At 40.7% G+C, this 18,908-nt stretch overlaps 1 protein-coding gene across 3 annotated transcripts in view; it reads left to right on the forward strand.

The window, feature by feature from the left end:
- The window catches only part of LOC114882913 (neurotrimin-like), a 48,619-nt gene that overhangs the window by 7,429 nt on the left and 22,282 nt on the right, over nt 1-18,908 (forward strand). The gene's annotated exons all lie outside the window — the stretch shown is intronic.

An 18,908-nucleotide genomic window follows, 5' to 3' on the forward strand; every position in this document is an offset into this window, starting at 1 on the left:
ACACATCTAACTTTTATTATATCAATTTGAGTTATGGATCAATTAATAATAATCCAAGTTTTGTTGTCAAAAGGTTAATAAATAGAGTGTTAAGATCATTCTCTTTGAAGATAGCGCAATTAAATTTACTTCTGAACCATTTCGAGATGATTAGAGATTTTATTGCGGTTTAACAGCCATTACAAGATCGTTATAGAAGCGAGTACCAATCGTTATAGAAATGTAGGTACATTTACGATCAAGGTTATCAGTGGACCGTGTTACTTGAAAAGTTTATGCTTGATAATCATCGGGATCAAGGACAAAATCATCGTTTCTGAACGCTAGTCGAAAGCTATTTACTCTTTTATCACTAGAATCACTGCTTTTTCCATTTTTCCGTCCCGTTGTACTCGTTTCAAGAACAAAGTCTATTTACGTCAGAGGATTTCAAGCACAGTGCACACAGAACCCGACGTTGACAAATTCATTCTTAGCAAGCACAAAAGGCAAGGCTGGCCGCGGAGACGTTCTTCCAATAACTCAAAACGATCTACCTCTTCTCGGTTAGTTCGACAAGAATGGGTTACTCAATCGACATTGTGAGCCAGCGAAAGGCCCCCACACTGCATTTATTATAAATCGTTCTCGACTCGGGCCTCGTTCCTCCGCCCGATCCCAAGTCGCGCTCCTTTTTTCTCCGCTCCGAAGAAAGAATAGGTCACTCGAAGCATTTTCACCCGATCTCACTCGGCAGACCGAGGGAAAAAAGAAAAGAAAACTTAAAAGCAGAGAAACGAGATGAGGCATCGGCTTTGGTTCAGCTTCGGCATGATTTTCACCGGTAGGGAAAGGAATGCCAGTCACTGGCTAAGTCGTTGGACAGCTAATGATACGTCTCGCTGTCTTCCTTCTCTATTTCCGTCCCGTTTCTTCTTCGAACAGAATTTCAAATGTCGCGTTCTCGTTCTGATTGCGAGAAGATACGTCCGATCATTACGGCTATTGTTTTGAGCTATAGTCCGTCCAATGAAACGAGTCAGTATGTTTAAAAATTCACGCGCTCGACGCATGACCGCAGCATTCTCGAGTGAAATTTAGATTTTTAACCCTAGTACTATTAGATTGATAGAATTTAGATTTTGAAACTTTTTTCTTAGTCTCTACAATCTTCCTCGAACCATGCTCCCCTATAGATACCAAGAATCCGTCCGGAAGGTCGGCGACGCACGGTACTTATTGTTAGCTAAGACCTAAAATCCTCTTTCTAAATCGAGCTCCTCAGCTGTCTCATCTATTCGGTTATGTTATAAATGAATTCTCTTAACTTCTGTTTCGTATGGTTAGCTAAATTTGTACCAAATCAACGATTGAATGGTTCGTTCCTTGAATGCAACGGATTCATTGATAGTTGAACGGCACGAGATATCGTGGGATGCTGTCATAAGGTTTCTTCGTCCATACGAGGAGAGCGTTTCTCTTTCGCGGAACAGAGAGCCGTAACGAATCGCTGGCTACTCGTGTATCGTCGTCTGCGAACGATAAGCAAAGCAGCGCCATTACAGAGATATCGTTCAAGTAGTTCGTGTAATTAGACTCATGCATCATTCTACGCGACGACCCCTCGAACTTCTCTAACGAACGGATAAAAAGAAGAGAAAAGAAGAAAAATGATCGTGGATTGTATTTATACCACTGACACGAATACTCTATCGTGTTTTCTCGATAACCAGTGAAAGTAATCGCTCATTCTTCTTTCGAAGGAGTTAAACGAATAATCGGTTGGGGGACGGTCGTTATCGAGGGAAGGCGAAGATCGATGAAAGAAAGCGTAATTACGATTAATTGGATCGTCTTCTTTTCATCCGAACTGTATTTCACGTTCTCTTGTTGCTGGATTAAAATAAATGAACCGTTTTAACAGGGTTAATGGATAAAATTATCTGTGGTTGGCTTATCGTGGACAGAATCACATGGGCTCGTGTCGAGCATCTAACGCGGTTCCATACGAATCTCCAATGAGAATTTAATTATTCCTCGTGTTGTCTCATGTAATATTTTCCAATAGGCGCCTCCGATGCAGCATACTAATTAATTTCTAGACAGATTATGTTGAATAATTTTAAACGACCGGCTTACGGTAGGGAACACTCGAACGAGTTGTTGGGCGAGGCAAAATAGCCGACGGTATCGCAATATCTAGTTTACCCATAAAGTTTGCTAACCATAAAAGCGATATTGCTGTACAAGAGACAACCTTCCGCGTCCTTGACATTAACGTGACATTGATGTGGCTTTAATCACGTGTTAACGGTCTCTGCATAAAGATTCGCATACATATTAAAAAGCGCCGCTGGTTCAAGCTGTTTTATTCGCGTGAATGTATACACGATTCGAAAGTGTTAAATCGAAGAAGAAAGGTTTATTACAAGGAAAACGACCACGCGGTACCGTCGTCACGGTATAATTTCAATTATTCAGATTACGATCACTCCAATAATTAAAACTTTCCACTTGGTACCTCGCGAAATTAATATTAAATTAATGGTATTCGGAAGTTTCTTGAATTTTTTATTTAATTTATCGCACCGGCCACTGTTGACCTCCATACCGCTCAACATAACTTCGACAAATACCATAGGACATCGGTGCTCCACAACGTGTTAATAATTCCTATTTACTTTAATTATTGCAATTTAATAATTTGGACAATTTAACTAGGACACGTTTATGTTGATTAGTGGTGTCATTGGAATGTCGCGTTTCGTTCGTTACGAGTCATACTCATTTCCTTTGGAAACTTCGAATGGCCGTGGAAATGTTTCATAGTCGGGGCCGATCGTGAATGTTCATTATCTCATCGAGGAAATTAAAAAGTCATGCTGGAAACGCTAAATACAGGAGCGGCTCGTAAGGACCCGGGTCTTAATTAAGTCTGATCAACAGAGGGGAAGCGTGAGTGTCCGTGTTAAAAAGTTTCTTTTCCTTCGAGATATCCTGCCGGTGAGCAGTCAGAGGCTACGTCAAGTCGGAATGCGCAATGCTTGCCGGCTTATGCCGTATGTTAGTGGGTCATTGTGCTCGCCAACAGCACGCTCGTTCAGGTAAATAAATTATACGAGAAGTGTAGTACTTTGCTAGTGGTAAATTTACGCGCACAATTTCGCCGTGGCCCTCTTCTACTCCCTTCCAGCTAAACGGGTATGCATTAGGTAATGGGTTGCAAGAAAACAACAAGACACGTTGCGGCATTGTTTTTACGTTAAAGCGTGCACAACGTTTACAGACTATTATAGCTTCCCTCTCGTTGTCTCTTGTAACGTCGCTGCAACCACTCTGCGAGCCTTGAGTTAGTTTACATAAAACGTTCCACTTTTTTCCTTTCCTTCGCCTTAATGACAATACCGGCGTCCTCGATTAAAAACACTCGAAACACCGTTTCCCTACGATATAGTAAACTTCGTCATTTTCACGCAATTTTCTAAAGAGCTTTCACGTGTGTACGTATGAATTCAGTCGCCGTGAAACCTTGTTGACACGATTCGATGACGTAAAAGTATTATGAAATAGCTTTTATACTATTTTTATATTAAGAACATTGAAACATTCTTTAAACATTTACCCTCGAACAGCAGAGCTTGGGTCAATCGTGATCCAAACTTACAGAACATATGCACAGATATTAACCTAAATTTAAATGTACAGTTCTCAAAGGAAAGAGTATCATGTACTGGGGGAATAATTTTTAAAAGAGCAGTGTAAAATAATATAAGATATAAAATTAAATTATTCGAGAGTTAACCCTTTGACTACGAGTACTTTTAGCACAGCCGATCGCTCTAATTTTTAATAATTATATTATTGAAGTGATATTCTATTTTAAAAGATTTTTTTTTTATTGTATTTATTTTATTTTTATTTTAGTTGTATATAAGCCACTGCCGCTATTTGAAATTAGCAAAAATGAACGTTTTGTTTATATACCACACCCGCAGTTAAAGGGTTAATATAGATTAAGTATTATGTTATCAAATTGTCTTAAGCTTCAGATGTTTCGAAATCGAGCTAATAAAATGATTTCGTGGGAATCGTTCGAGTAATCGAAATATCTCGTGGAAGGAATGGTGGACCAACGTGGAGAGAATACGGAGCAGAATTCGGCGCTGCATCTAATCGAGAGTTGAATAGGTCAACTGGTGGAAACGTACGCGAGCAATTGCTGCCGCAGTAACCCTTTCATCTCGCCGTCTTCTCTCCACTGTTCGCCCAGCAGGCTTTCTCGATTACTACGCCTGCCAGGGCTGCTCTGTGCTGGCTTTGAAATCACGAAGCAGCGTGGCTGCTTTGACGCTAGAACCGTTATTAGGCGAGACGATGAGACGATTTTCTTGTTCCCTTCGACTCGAGAGAGAGTAGTTACCGGGGTCCGATCCTCCGACTGCTCTTCCATTTCTACTGACGTCCGATAAATCGAACAGTGGAACAGGGGATCGTTTGTACGCGATTAAACTCGTCCGCTTTCGAATATGCTTTTGTTTTTCCTGATCATCCATTGTGGTCTTGGAACAAATTAACACGTTCAGAAAATCAATAATTTTTACATAATCTCCATCATCTTGACCGTGTCATCTTATGAAGGCATCCGCTCTGAGAGTGTTACGAGTCAAAAGAATATTACGTTGCACCCAAGTGTATTTTTACCTAAAGGCTCGCTATGATTTCACATAATTAATCTCTCCTAGATGAGATGTTAAACATACACTCGAAACTGTCACGTTTTTGCGGATTGATTAATCATTAGAACGTGACTGCTTCTCTGGGAAGTTGGTTTCAACCAGCCTCTGTTTCTCAAATAGAATGAATTTCAAGTTCCCTGTTGCGCAAAACAGACACGAGTCGTGACCGCATACTTGCGCATACACTTAACGAAATACCATAGAAAGTAGAAGGAATTAGCTGTTGATAATTGAGAAAGATCAGAAGGGGGCTCGTGTATGCTTATCTTTCATCACGCTCCAAAATAACGAGGAATATGTAAGCGGTAATTTGCTCGCTACCTCAAGACCTATGATTCGTGAAATTAATATTATTCACTTCCTCGAGTTTTTTCACGAATCACGAAAAAACATGTTGAACACATACAACCACGTGTTTCTCTTTGGTTAACTATCCACTGCTGGTGACATGTTAATTAATGGGAGAGCTACGTCGGTTCAACCCTTATTTCCTCGAGTTTTTGCACGATTAATGCAACAAGATACATAAAATGTAAAATCTACAGAAGTCGAAGAAGAATTTCGTAATTGATTCGATGGAGTAAAAAGTTGACGACGATACGAAGGAATGAGAGCAGAACGTGGATTCGGTATAAAAGGCATAACGTCGAGCAGAATTTCGCGCAAAAAGAAACGCAAACCACGGAATACAGTGGGCAACAGATGGTGGGCAAATGATGTCATCCTATAAATTTGACGAGCAGTCGTTTCAATGTTATTTTCACCCGTCAACTGGTGAATTTGGAATTGGTCACTGACGAAAATTTACAGTTTCCGCTTAAACCGCCATCAAACGTCACCAGCACCACACCACCATCATCGTCATCGTTTCCACCCTGTCCTCGTAGTACATATGTAGGTCGATTGTATTGTCATAAAATACTAACACGAGACGGTTGGCTTCACTTCCGCTCGTACGTACCTTGCCTTTTCACGTGTAACGAAGCATCGCGATAAAAATGTAATCGTTAAACTGTCCACCGTTACAATCGCACTCGGTACTCATCGTTACGCGAGATCCTTGGGAATTTTTTTTCTTTTTTTTTTCTAATATTAGAAACTAACCACCCATTGTCCTGCATACCTTGATTACCGACCATTTGCTGGATTATCAGATTTGCCGACCAGCTTAAGTGTGAACATCCTCGTTCCGATGCTAAGCGCGAACATCCTCATTCACTTGCAACGCTCGATCAAGTGGGTCAAGTATACTCGGACCAGAATATGAGGCTGTTTAATGTTAGCCTAATTGCACCAACAACAGCCGAGCCGCGAACCATCTGGTTAAGTTGTTTTTAGGGAAAATCCAGTGTTAGAGAATTTGGAGGATGATTTCATAGATCCTTGAGCTTCTAATACTTCGGTAAAATGAGGTATATAGGTCAATGGGGTAATAAATAATATTTTATTATTTAAGTATGTCTAATCGTGAATTAGCTTAAAACAAGCTAAGTCAGTTCGAACTTTGAATAAATTAAAATTACTATGTACAATGTACTCTTTAAAGCTTTTTCATCCCCTAATATTTCGTTACGGGAACAAATATATTAGACCGGGAATTTTGTCTCGCTTTTTCTTATCGAAGGAGAAGAGAATATTTATCGGTGTCGAGTTACCAATTCGCCACGCTCCGTAAAGACAAATCTATTTTCGAAGGACGCTCGTAATCATCGATCAAACGGAGCAGTCGAACCCCTCGTCGGCGATGATGTCACTGGGGTCGATTGTATATACGCTCGGAGCAAGTAATAATGAGCATTGGGATGATGATGTCACAGAGCATGGTCGATGTACCCTAAATTACGAACCCGTCCCGGTTCATTGTCGCTCTCAGAGGCTAATTTTAAATGCGTGTCCTTGGTTAATTAGACGGAACCAGAATCTTCTCCAACTATCGTCAGTTGTGTGAAACAAGTGAAAGTATGTGTATAGTGAACTGGAGAGTTACTGAGAGGTATTGAGAGAAATGATAAGCGTCCTAAAGAAGAAGCACATCTTCATATCCTACGGTGACGTCAATGACGATTGAAATCCTTGCAATGAGAAACACTCTTGATAAACAGTTAATTACAACGGTTGAAAAATGAGCTCACCTTAGAAGAATTTGAAAAAAAAAAGAAACAGGTATGCATACCTGTGCTCTGTGATACAATAATTGGAATCATTCCTTCGAAACACGTAATATTTACCGAGTTGGAAAATATGTATATTTACACCTGTCGCTGTCGCTCTCGAAGAGGTTTAATAGGGTGTTGGCTAGCCTGAACGAAGAATTCGATCCTATCTGTTGATAAACCAACGGGAAAGTTTATTTTGCAACAAGTGTTAATCTGCGAAGTAAAGGAAGTACTTACTGGATGGTTAGTTTATCTATCGGTGGTGTGCTGATCGGTCGCTCGTAACCCATTGCCACTAACGAATCAATATCGTTATAAACACAGGCATTATCCGAAGAGACAAGAGCAGTCAACCGTTCAATGCCCCGTAAAGTGTGCGTTGTAGTTTAATTAATACGTAACGGCCAGTAAATGTACGTTTGCATCGTTTCGTGGTGTTATCAGAAACGATTGCGTTACGCTAGTTTCACTTCTGCCGATAATATCCTATAATTAATCACCTCTTTTTTTTTCGTTTTTCTTTTTTGTCTTCGAATACACGCCGGACAATCGACAGCCTGACGACGCATTTTCCATGCTGAGATTGCAAAATTGGGTTAGATGGAAGATTTCTTGTATTTTAATCGTTCGGGGATGGATCTTTCTTGACTGATCGCGTTACTATTTTTAATCTTCTGAAAAATTGATCTAACGCGTTAGATAGAAATGTAAAATATGTATACAGCCAACGGTGTTGATAAATAATTCAGTAGGGAAACGATGCGAAGGTCGCGAGTTTAATTGCCAGCGTAACACAGTTTCTAACGAACGTACAAAAACTGAAATAGGAAGTGTCCCTTTCAATGGCGCGTTACTATTCAGATCACGCGATCGAGATTACAAACTGTTGGTTCGCAGAAGTGTATCAACCGTGTTCAAACGCAGGAGAATCGAGGGTGAGCAACTGTTTAGATACATATATCTTCATGGGTCGTAGCCTGAAAACCCCTAGGTTAGATAAGTGAATAGGTTGTGAGTCATACATTATTAGAGACAAGTTTTTAGGTCGTTTTTTCCGTACGCTTCTCGACAGCATTAACAAAGTCGGTGCCTTTTCACTTATATGAAACGATTACGCAGCATCATGAAGAACGGCCTAACACTTTCTTGGATATCCTTTCAGTAGGTCATTTTTATCTGGAATAAATCAAATCTATATTTTCCATGATATTCAATTCTTTCTAATCAATGACGACTCGTAAGCGATGAAACGGTAGCAATAAAAATAAATCGAATCATCGAGATATATCTTCAAAATGATTTCTGTTTAGTTACGTTTGCAAAATGTCGGCCAAAATGAACCGGCCATTTAAAATATCCTCGCTTGACGGACGGGGTGGAAAAATTACACCGTTGAAAGAACGATGGTAAACGCGTTCGCAATGTCAAATTCGTCCATCAAACTGTCGACGAATCGAGCTGGGTTACTTTTCGACATCTTCTGGGCGTGACGGTGAAAACCGGATATCGAGGTATCGTCTGGCACTGCCTTAAATTGGACAATGTTCTCATCGCCAGCTAACGTCGAGTCTGCCAGAAACGGTGTCGCAAGTAAATAGATCCCGAAGCCAATGAAATGGTTCGCGTGCTTTACATAGAAATCAGCTTTTAAACTGAGATCTTATCCAAAGGTGATTTTGCTCTTATTTCACGAACCTGTTCGTTGCTTCACAGCGCGAGGCAGAATGTTGTAAGTAAATCTTTAGACTGTAAGGATTCTTATCCAACAAACGTGATCTTCGGAGAACGCGAAGGATTCGTACTTCTTTTTTCAATCGCTACGCAGACGATACGTTCTTCTATGCTGGCATACCACCGGGGTCAAGGCTGTCAAGTTCAAGGCCATCCAAGTGACCAAAAGGAGGAGCTTCTTATCAATACTGGAACACATCTTCGAGGTAGAGATATATAAAAAGGAAAAAATTGACGAGAGATGAATGTTTTTATCAGTGACGTACAAACACTGGCCCATTTGTTTGTTACCAACCCAAGGACCAATAAACTCAACAGCTCTTTTGCATTCACGTGTACGTTCACCTCGTGGCAACGTTGCTTTCATAGCATGGTTGCCATGGTTGCCAAGCCCATCAAGGTCCATAGCTGCAGCACCCGCACATGGTGCCACACGAAGTCGAAGAAAAAAGCTCAAACCACGTCTTTTCTCGTCGTAAAGCTGACTGCATCGGCCAGATTTTTCTTCTATAGCTTCAGCAAGGAACATTGAACGCTGAGGTCTGTTATCAGGGAACCAGGTGCTCTGGTTAACCAGCGGCTGCCGTTTGGGACCATTTTTTTTTACTCCACTTCAAAGGGAAAACCGATAAGACCGGGGGTTGATTCGAATTCCAAAATCATGTTAACAATTTTTTTTTGGTTTTGTTTCCAACGATCCTTGAACCTGGAGTAAGGTTTTATATCATCAGTTCGTTAGCATGGTCTCAGAAGGGCTCGCTGCGTTCTGCTCCACTTCCGAGTGCCCTTTATTAATAACAGCCCAAAGAGATTATTTTCGAATCTCTGCTTAGCACGTGCATAAAGCTGAGATTGAGTAGCAACATATTTTATAAAATAGTAGATATTTCAAAATTCTCATCTTCCTCTGTAAAGCAACGAATAAGAGAAACGTTTGAACAAAGCAATCTCCAAACGAACGTTCTAACGCCAACACTATAGCGGAACATTATCGAACGTGTTCTTGACGGATTAGTAGGTTGATGAACGAGCTTGTATCCTCGTCGATTATCAGACAACCGTTTCACTTTCATCGGTTCCTGGACAGTTATTAATTTAACCGACTACGAGGAACAGGAATCCTCTCTTTTCTTCGAGCCATTTTCTGTCTGGCCGTCTATAAATACTGCTCTGACCAAACTCTGTTTCGCGTACGCTCGACGAAAATCATGTTCGTTTCCCCCTAGCGTGTTTCCAACTTGGACGCGAATAATCTCGTGTAATTGCTCCCATAGACTCCAACAGCGGAAGCTGACTGTAGCTCGTAAAATATCGGACCAGTGTTTTCCTCGGTCAGTTGGCTTAATATTTCCATTTTCCACGCCCGGCTCCCCTGCCATTGTATCCGTCCAGTTCACGGTTATGGTGTCGTCGAACTCTCTGTGCCAGCGCCATGGGAGGCTCACCAGAGGGGGTGTCTTTTTTTTTGTTAACGAGGCTAGAAAACACGAAGGTGGAAGAAAGAGATAGAAGAACGAGCTGATGGAATTCAAACACTGTACGAATGCCAGCTTTGATTAGATCGGTCTAAGATGGCCACGATGATGATGATGATGATGATGTGCATTCCTTAAAACGACACGTAGAGAGGGCAGAAGGGCTCGGTGAAAGAAATATTACAGCGTCGAAACTACTTCGTCGAACGTTTCATCGGTGGACTTGGATCCGAGCGATTGATAAAACGAAGATGATCAGATAAAAACAAAAGCGTGTCAGTTGGTTGCATCACCATAGCTCGATTCCATGAACGAACGTCCGCTGAAGCTTTTCACGGTTAAACCGTGAATCATTTAACCGAGCTTTATGAATGAGTTTCGTCGGCGTCTTGTATATCAATATAAAATTCCGTTTACGAGTGTACATTGTGTATCGGCGCATTATCGTAACGCGGATGCTACTTTTCGTTCCTCCATTGTTCCCTACTTATCAACGAGCCGAGTTCGTGGCACTTGTATTACGACACAGGAATGATTCATGCGTCTATCGGAACGTCAATCGATGAGAGACAATAAGGCCAAGAGGTCGCATGCTGAACGGTATTGAATGAAACCGATTCGAAAAATTTTCTCCGATAGCCGCGATGCTCGCGTGATCTTTCTCGCGTGTACTTTCCGCGTTCTCGGAAACTGCGGCCCGGAAACGAGCGAGAAAACGGTGTTCTTTCATCGGAACACGGTTTTATAGGGTGGAAGAACGGTTTCACCAAATTCAAAGCCAGATGTTTGGGTGTTTTTGTCGTCACCCTACCCCGACACACCTCCACACGAGTAAACGTGTCTCATTCATGAACCGGTTGAGTAAGAGGATTCCACGGCTGGCACTTAATCAGACTGTCCCTTAGCATGTGATTTGACGCACATCATGCTTCGTGCTCGCTTCTGTTCCGCTCGAACCTCGAGACGCGCCAACAGATCGCCACTGTACCCTTATTGCCACTCTCGCTAATTAAGTATAAATTGCTTCTTGTGGATGCGTCGAGGGAACAAGACTTACCGCTATCGCTAAATCCCTGTACAAAGGATACAAAGGTCTTTGTCGTTTTGCGCACATCGCGTAACTTCGCGTTCTTCTCTTTAGAGCGTGAAAGTTAAATAAAAGGGATAGTCAGAGGCAGATCGAAAAGAGGAAATCTCTTTAAAATTTCCATTAAGTTTCTTTCTGTAACGGTATAATATTGATTTTAGATTGAACATTTAAGCGTGAAATTAATTGTGAGCCTGAAATTTAAAATTTTCCAAAAACCTTCCCTTTATAATAAATTATTCGTAGAAATATTTGCATCGAAACGCGTCGATTGATTTTCTCGAACGATTCACTTCAGTCTCCATAGTGAATCGAGTAAATAGATCTGTCTGTGGGTGGTCGAAAGCTACCAGCACACCGACCGTTATAGCCTTAATATCTAGGTATTAAAGAATCTGAGTGAGTCGAATCCGATGAGGGTAAGTCGATGAGGGCGATCGTGAAGGGAGAAGAAAACCGAGACTATTATGCATTCACTGTATTTATTAACCGATCCCTTCTGTCAGTACGATTCCGTCCGCTGCAACACCATCAACGATGACTTTCACAAAGGCGTACACTGTTTCAAAGGCATTTCGCAATATTCAAATGGTAAACGAGAGTCGTACGTACGTGGCAATGTTAAACCGAGTATACATACCAAGCTGCGTGCTTGGATTTATTACCAAAGAACGAGAGGCTCGCGAATATTTCAATGAAAGTTAACTGGCAAATAGCGTCAAATTGCGCGAGTTACTTGCAGGCCGAGGTCGAAACGTTCTTCAGCATTATAACCACCGTGCTCGCGATCACCTTGCATCTCAATTCCCTTTTATCACGAGACACATTGAAATTCAAATCGTGAAATTCGATGAAATTAGCGTGGAACTTGAAGACCTCATACAAGTCGTTGTAAAATGACCTTTAAAGTCTGAAGCGACTCCGTCTGGAAAAATTGATCGATTAATTATTCAAAATAATCGTGTTTTTACAAGTACATCCACTGTCTTTTCGCTGGGTCATGAACATCAACTGGCTCGAATCTTGAGGCGTATCTTTCCGCAAAATTTATAACTGTAGAAAAAAAGCGCAACACGCACTTTGAACATCGTTCACAAGCGTCTCGATGTAATGTACACAGAGGAACGGCGGGAAGGGTGTGACGCAGCCGAAAAAGGTGAAGCCGAGATATGAAAAGGTTTTCGCCTCGTCGCGCCGTTGTTTACCTTGATTATCATGGACCCAGGAAATTTCAGGTGTAAGATGTTTACACGAGCCGGCTACGGCTACGAGATAACGCGCTCTGTTGCATACGTATATAGGCACGGTGCATCGGGAGGGACAAACGAAAGATTGTACGGTATGAAATTTTATACAAGGCCTAACCTTGTACGAGCAGTGATTAACTGCACAGTTTTGCCGAGCTTGGATTCCGTGAAAGCGAACACGTTAGTGGATTTTTTTATCTGTTGATTTTCCTTTCGTTTGCACGCTGCCCGAGTATCCTGTGGCGCGCGACACCTCTAAAGGATCCCGGCTTTGAAATTCACCTGATCCTTGATTAATCGCCGGCTATTTGTCGCGAACAACCGACGAGGAAGCCGAGGATCGTGGCCAGATCTCACGGCCAGATTGGGATCGTGATTAACCTTCGAAGGAAAAGTATCAAGCGTTGAAAGAGTTTCCTGGTAAGATCAGATACGATCTATCTTGTCCAGGTAAACGGTCATGCTTGATTGAGGTAACTTAATAACTTTATTGGGATAATGGATTCCTTCGTATAATGTTTGTAATACGATATCATTAACTGTTTCCTATTAGGATCCCTGTTAAATCTATGCGACTCAAGTGTAGGCTAGTGATCTTTGAAAATTCCAACGAAAAGAAAAGTATTCAGATAACTTTCTCATTCTTGAATTAAAGTATTCGCAGCGATGCTCGGTGTATTAAGCAGTTAAAAAATTATTACATTTTCTATTTTAAAAGTTGAATTATAATTGAATAGAAGAAAAAACGATAGTCGTATGTGACCAGGAACTGGGTTCTTGATGGTAATAAAATGGAATAATAAATTAAAGGTGTGAAAAAGTAGAAAACCTTGATGTAACCAAGCATCTGGTGTCTCGTGGGAATCGAGACTAGGAAATTCTTTGGCTATACTTCAGAATTTTCGTTCGTTCTTCGAAAAAATATGATCGTTATGCACTCAGACGAAACGATGAGCGGTGCAGTTATCCCTCGGTATTCGTGTCATAGAGTGTGCGAGCCAACCTTCGCTCACACGTCCCGAGTCACGAACAAGAAGAGATCCGTTGTTTTCCGAGATCCTTCTCTACTTATCGATACAGCTGCAAGCTTTCGAAATTATGTCGAATATTACGTTCGCGAACGTTGGCCAACGGAGGTGCACGACCCACTTTTCATGGATTCGTCCACCGGCAATCTGAACTTTCAACGGTATTTCAGGCTCGCGTGATTCACGGACAAGAATACGGTATCGTGTAAGCAACGCGATAAAATTTCAAATATTCTCGGCACAGTTTGATAATTAGGCGACACCCTAAGAATGAACATTCGTGCGGTCACGCTACGTTCCGTTGAACTTTCACAGGGGTTACCTGTGATCAGTGTTCCATTAAAGCAACGAAACGTCGATGTGTGTATAATGTCGAATGAGAACACTTTTTCGTTATGCTGAATTATGTATACCTACTTTCTTCTCTGTGATCGAGATAATTGGTTGGTACTTCATTTTATCGTGAACTCGTTAGTATTTGGATCAGGTTATTCTATAGAGAATGATGAAAACAATAAGGACTTATAAAATATATACATACTTTTACCCATCTCTTTGAACACTCTATACATTGATGAATTACACGATCTGGCGTTTCTGGTATGATAACTTTTAACCTTTTAAATCATACATGAAAAGCAACGGATACCGCACGAACGTGAATCATTAATAACGTGAATCGCCCCATTTCATTAACGCAAATAACAGACGAGACGCACTTTTCTTTGCCCGAACCATTAATTATATTTGCCGCTCCGTAAAACGAGTCACTTTCTTCGTGGAAACAAGCCCTTGGACGGCAAACCGCATACTTGAACATATCGGATTAACAGGGCAAACGGTATTATACACTACATAGAAATAAAACCTGACGAATTCATCGTTGCTTCTAAAATACGATTTTTTGACTCGTAAAATTATTACGAAGCTAATTTACATATATTTCAATTTTAATATTCAGATATAATAAATAACTACTTTAATTATAACCAAGAAAATCCATATAGATTGTCGTATTCTGTCAGATACGACAATTTATGTGTAATAGAATTTCTATAAAACGTTGGATCAAAGGGGTTAAAATTGCCTTTCTTGAGCAACAACCCTTTGACAATCCTGTATGTACATCCGTTTGTAAACACGGCTTGGCAACCTCGCCAAGTACTCCTTTTCTACCTCGAAGAAACCTTCTTCGTTTCTCCACGGTTCCTGTTCCTCTTGATGCACCGGCTGCCGGTGCAGCGGTAACGTCAGCCGGTTGCATGTGCAGCGATCCAAAGATTCTTCGGTCGTTGTGTCGTTAAAAAGTGTAGAACGCGAGACACGGGCAACCAGTCGACACCAGAAAATTACTATGATTACATGGACGAGGTTCTCGATTTCTTGCTCGTTCAATCGACCGAGGCAAGCTATCGATACTTCAGCTGAGGCGTTTATTACGTACTAACGGGAAGAAAATAAGATAAGAATTAAAAGGTGCATAAATGGCCGAAGAACTGCGATAGTTTCTCTAAACAGTTTTCCTAGTTCTTGGCGTCAATAACGCGGGTTGCAACGGTTACTGGAGCGATCGATTACAACAAGCTTATTACAGGGCAAATAAGTTAACTATCGAGGGCGATTAAAACGAGACGACGACGAGGAATTACTTAAGCGGTTATCGCTGTGCATTATTTTCTCAGCGAACTGCTATTCAGTTCGTTTCTGTCACGGTTTTCATTGTTATTTCTAACTGCACCATCGTTCAAATAAGATTTGATGTGACAAAATTAGTTTTAACCTTAATCAGTCTTAAAACTTCCAAAGCTTCACTTTCCTATGATATTAATTTTAATAGCTTAGCCTTTAACATTTTCAATTATTATTCCTTAATTTCTATTGCATTTCTCCTATTTCGAAATGTAAATTCTTGGAATAGAATAAACTATAATCGCCTTAGTAGTAAAGGGCAAAGGCCAAGTTTTAGTGCTTTATAAATCACTATGCAATCCTTCCTGAAATGAGTTATTACGGTCGAGACTAATGGATTGTACCAGAGAAACAAATGTTTCACTATCGTTTTACAAATGCCAAGTGTCTCCATTTGAAAACACTCTTTCTGCAGCTACCGGCTTGACCCACCGGAGAAGACACGTATATACCTGTCGAGAAAAGCGATAGTAACGGGCGTGAAATGTTTGAAAATCCCTGCTGGTTGACCAGATAAAAAGAAAACGAAGAAAAGGATAAGGGTTCGCCGTAATCGGCGGGGTGTAGACAAATGAGGCCTCCAAGGTGTTTGGACCGAACATCTTCTCCGAACGTTTTTCCTCTTTGTTTTTCGCTCTACTTCAGTATGCATTACGATACACCTTGGGATGTTCGGTGTGCGCATTACAGGCTGTCTGGAGTAGTGCTTTTACCGCCACGTGCTCGAGGATGAAGCATTATGAATATGCAGCCGTCTTGAGATTATCGTCAGCAGTCGTACGCGAGCATCGCTGCGCCTTACTTAGCAAACTGCCGCTCGTTTGAATACCGTGGAGCTCACCACTGACTGACAGAATAAATTACAAGTATTCAAGTAATTAAAAGGAAACGATAAAAAAATATTAATATAAGCTTGAAATTGATAATTGAAATTACATAAAATTATAATATTTTTGAAGCACATTTGGGTGAATTGTAATTTTCTTGGAGCGTAAATCGGGATCGTGATCGTAACGAATAAAAGCGGCAAGGAGATAAGCCAAGACACGCAGAGCCGACAGATCCATGGAATACAACGAAACTGCATTCTCGCGAATTTAAAATGCTCGTCGGGATTCGATAGGGAGACACGGTTCGGGTACAGCGTCGTTCGAGTACTTTCACTCGCATGAGCCGACAACTTGGTACGTACAATCGTTATCTCGATAACGATGTAGATCGTGTGCTGGACAGTGCCCGAAGGGTTCTTTTTGCGGCTTCGCTGTTCGTCTGTCGCATTGTAACGTTTAACAAATGACGCGACGCAACAATAGATGGACGGAATGCGCGAGGAGATCTTATCTGGTACACGGCTGCAAGTGAAACGTTTTCTTTCGCATCCTAAGTGCCCGTTTCCAGCATTCTACGTTTTATATTCGAGAGCATCGTTTTTCGGAATGTTCACCGGCTACTTTCACTCTCTTGTTATCAAACCGTAGTCCTTTCGGGATGCATCGAAAACGTGGGAGGACGAACCTCTATCGACGGTCGCATTAGTCGGGATTTGATCCTCTTAAAACCACCCTTTGATACACATTTTCTAATGCTGTGTCATAGCTTTACCTGTGCATTATCTTTATGGTGTAGCGCCAGGTGAACGCGGGAATGGATAACGATAGATAATTTTACCAAAATTCTGGAATACTTATCAAAGACTTTGTTACATTATACACCTCCAAGGAAAAACAAATATTTATGTAATCTGACAAAGGGAACTACATACCCAATTGTTACACTCACTTATTAATGAAACTTTGCCAGATTGTAGAGCTCGTCGAGCTGAACACGCCTCTACCCCCTTTTGGGGGCAGACGGCTAATTGTTTAAAAGATATTAACAATTACTCCTTACATTCTGAAGTATGACAAACTCACACATACAATTCGCAATCTAGAGATCCTCGGTTCAAATCCTTGGTTCCCAACAAATTTTTTTTTCTTTTTTTATGATAATTTTTATGTAATAGTTATTTAAAAAGGGACAAATTATCATTAAAAAAAGAAAAATGTTAGAAACCAAGGATTTGAACCGTGGATCTCTAGATTGCGAATTGTATGTGTGAGTTTGTCATACTTCAGAATGTAAGGAGTAACTAACTGTAATTGTTAATATCTTTTAAACAATTAGCCGTCTGCCCCCAAAAGGGGGTAGAGGCGTGTTCAGCTCGACGAGTTCTACAAGCTGGCAAAGTTTCATTAATAAGTGAGTGTAACGCTTGGGTAGGTCTCCGTATGAGTGCGATGAGTAGACGAAGGATGTTTATGCAGCTATAATCTATTAAAATATATGACGATCTAATGAATTATTTAGAAAACGGTAAAGAAACACGAGAAAACTATTAATCGTTGCTATTTATCTATTGTTTCATGGCTTAATTCTGAAGGTGATGAGATATGCAAAATAAAAAAAAAAGTAAAATATACACAAAGAGGTCTTCTTTTATTTACGATAAAAATGCTGGGTAGAAATAACATAAAAATTCTGACGTTTATCACGAAGAGATTTGTCTTCTCCATTTTTTATCATTATCCCTTGGTAAACCACCACCCTTTTAGCAGTCTTGGAATAACTTTCGTGAGAAAGGGGAGGCATCAATCCTCTCTCTCTCTCTCTCTAGAAGCCTGCTAGGTTGTTTGTAGACTTTTCACGGTGTTCTGCCGTCTATGGATGTTTTCAGTATACCCGTAATCGTTAAAACAGTCCCAAGCAAGGGTCTACATCACCTACGTCCGTTGACAAGCAGTCTTTCGTTTACTCACATGCTGGAGGATTTATTATCAGTGTCAGACCACAAGGGGTGGGAGACTAATTATCTTTCGAGGGATGAATGCCGAGGCGCGGAAAGAAACGATTCCATGGTTTACTCGGCTCAAAGGCGGCTTCCTGTTGCCGAGGAATTTCTTTGTAACTATGGAGGAAGTGCTCGAACTGGAATTCGATCGACGGTACAACGTTCGACACATTTTTCGCGCTAAATATTTATATGTCGCGTATCGATGCAAAATGAGGTCACGACTATGCTAAAACCACACTGTCGTTTGAAACGTTTAAATCCATTAATTTTTATTTGTACTTGGACTTTAATTACCCGCAATCGACGCTTATTTATCACCGCCTACGTACTTTTCACTAAACAATGAAAATATTCCGGGTAACAATGCACTGGCACTTTTATAAGAAAAACACTTGCTAGAAAAAAATGGCAAAGTAAGAAAGTAAATGACTCAGGGAGAACTGCATTTTCTGGGTTAAGTATATTTTGTCACGAGTACAACAATGCATATGCATTTTAAAGCTCCATTATTCTTGTCGTAAGGACAACAATGCAGTTTTTTCTTCGCAAGGGAAATAATGCATATGCATTTTAATGTTGCACTATTTTTTATTCTCAAATGCAAGAATGCATATGCATTTTAAAATTGTACCATTCTTTTACGCAATTAGAAAATAGATGCAACTTGCACCGACTGCATAGAATACTAAATGCAATCCTATAAATGCACTCGTTTCTCCAATATCGTACCTAGGATGGCAGTTTGAAAAATTCCTTCTCTGGAATCCGTTGATGAAGCTCGGACTTAAAATTCTGGGTTGCTCTCGTTGACTAACCATTTCAATTGCTTTACACGCTAATTACGTACACATGTACGTGTGTATTGAACTGTTACTTAATAATAAGTGAATAGCCCGTGACTCACGAAATGGAATGTTCTTGATCGGTAATAATAACATTATATTACT

This window comes from Osmia bicornis, chromosome 1 (assembly GCF_907164935.1).
Source record: "Osmia bicornis bicornis chromosome 1, iOsmBic2.1, whole genome shotgun sequence".
Taxonomy (NCBI): Eukaryota; Metazoa; Arthropoda; class Insecta; order Hymenoptera; family Megachilidae; genus Osmia; species Osmia bicornis.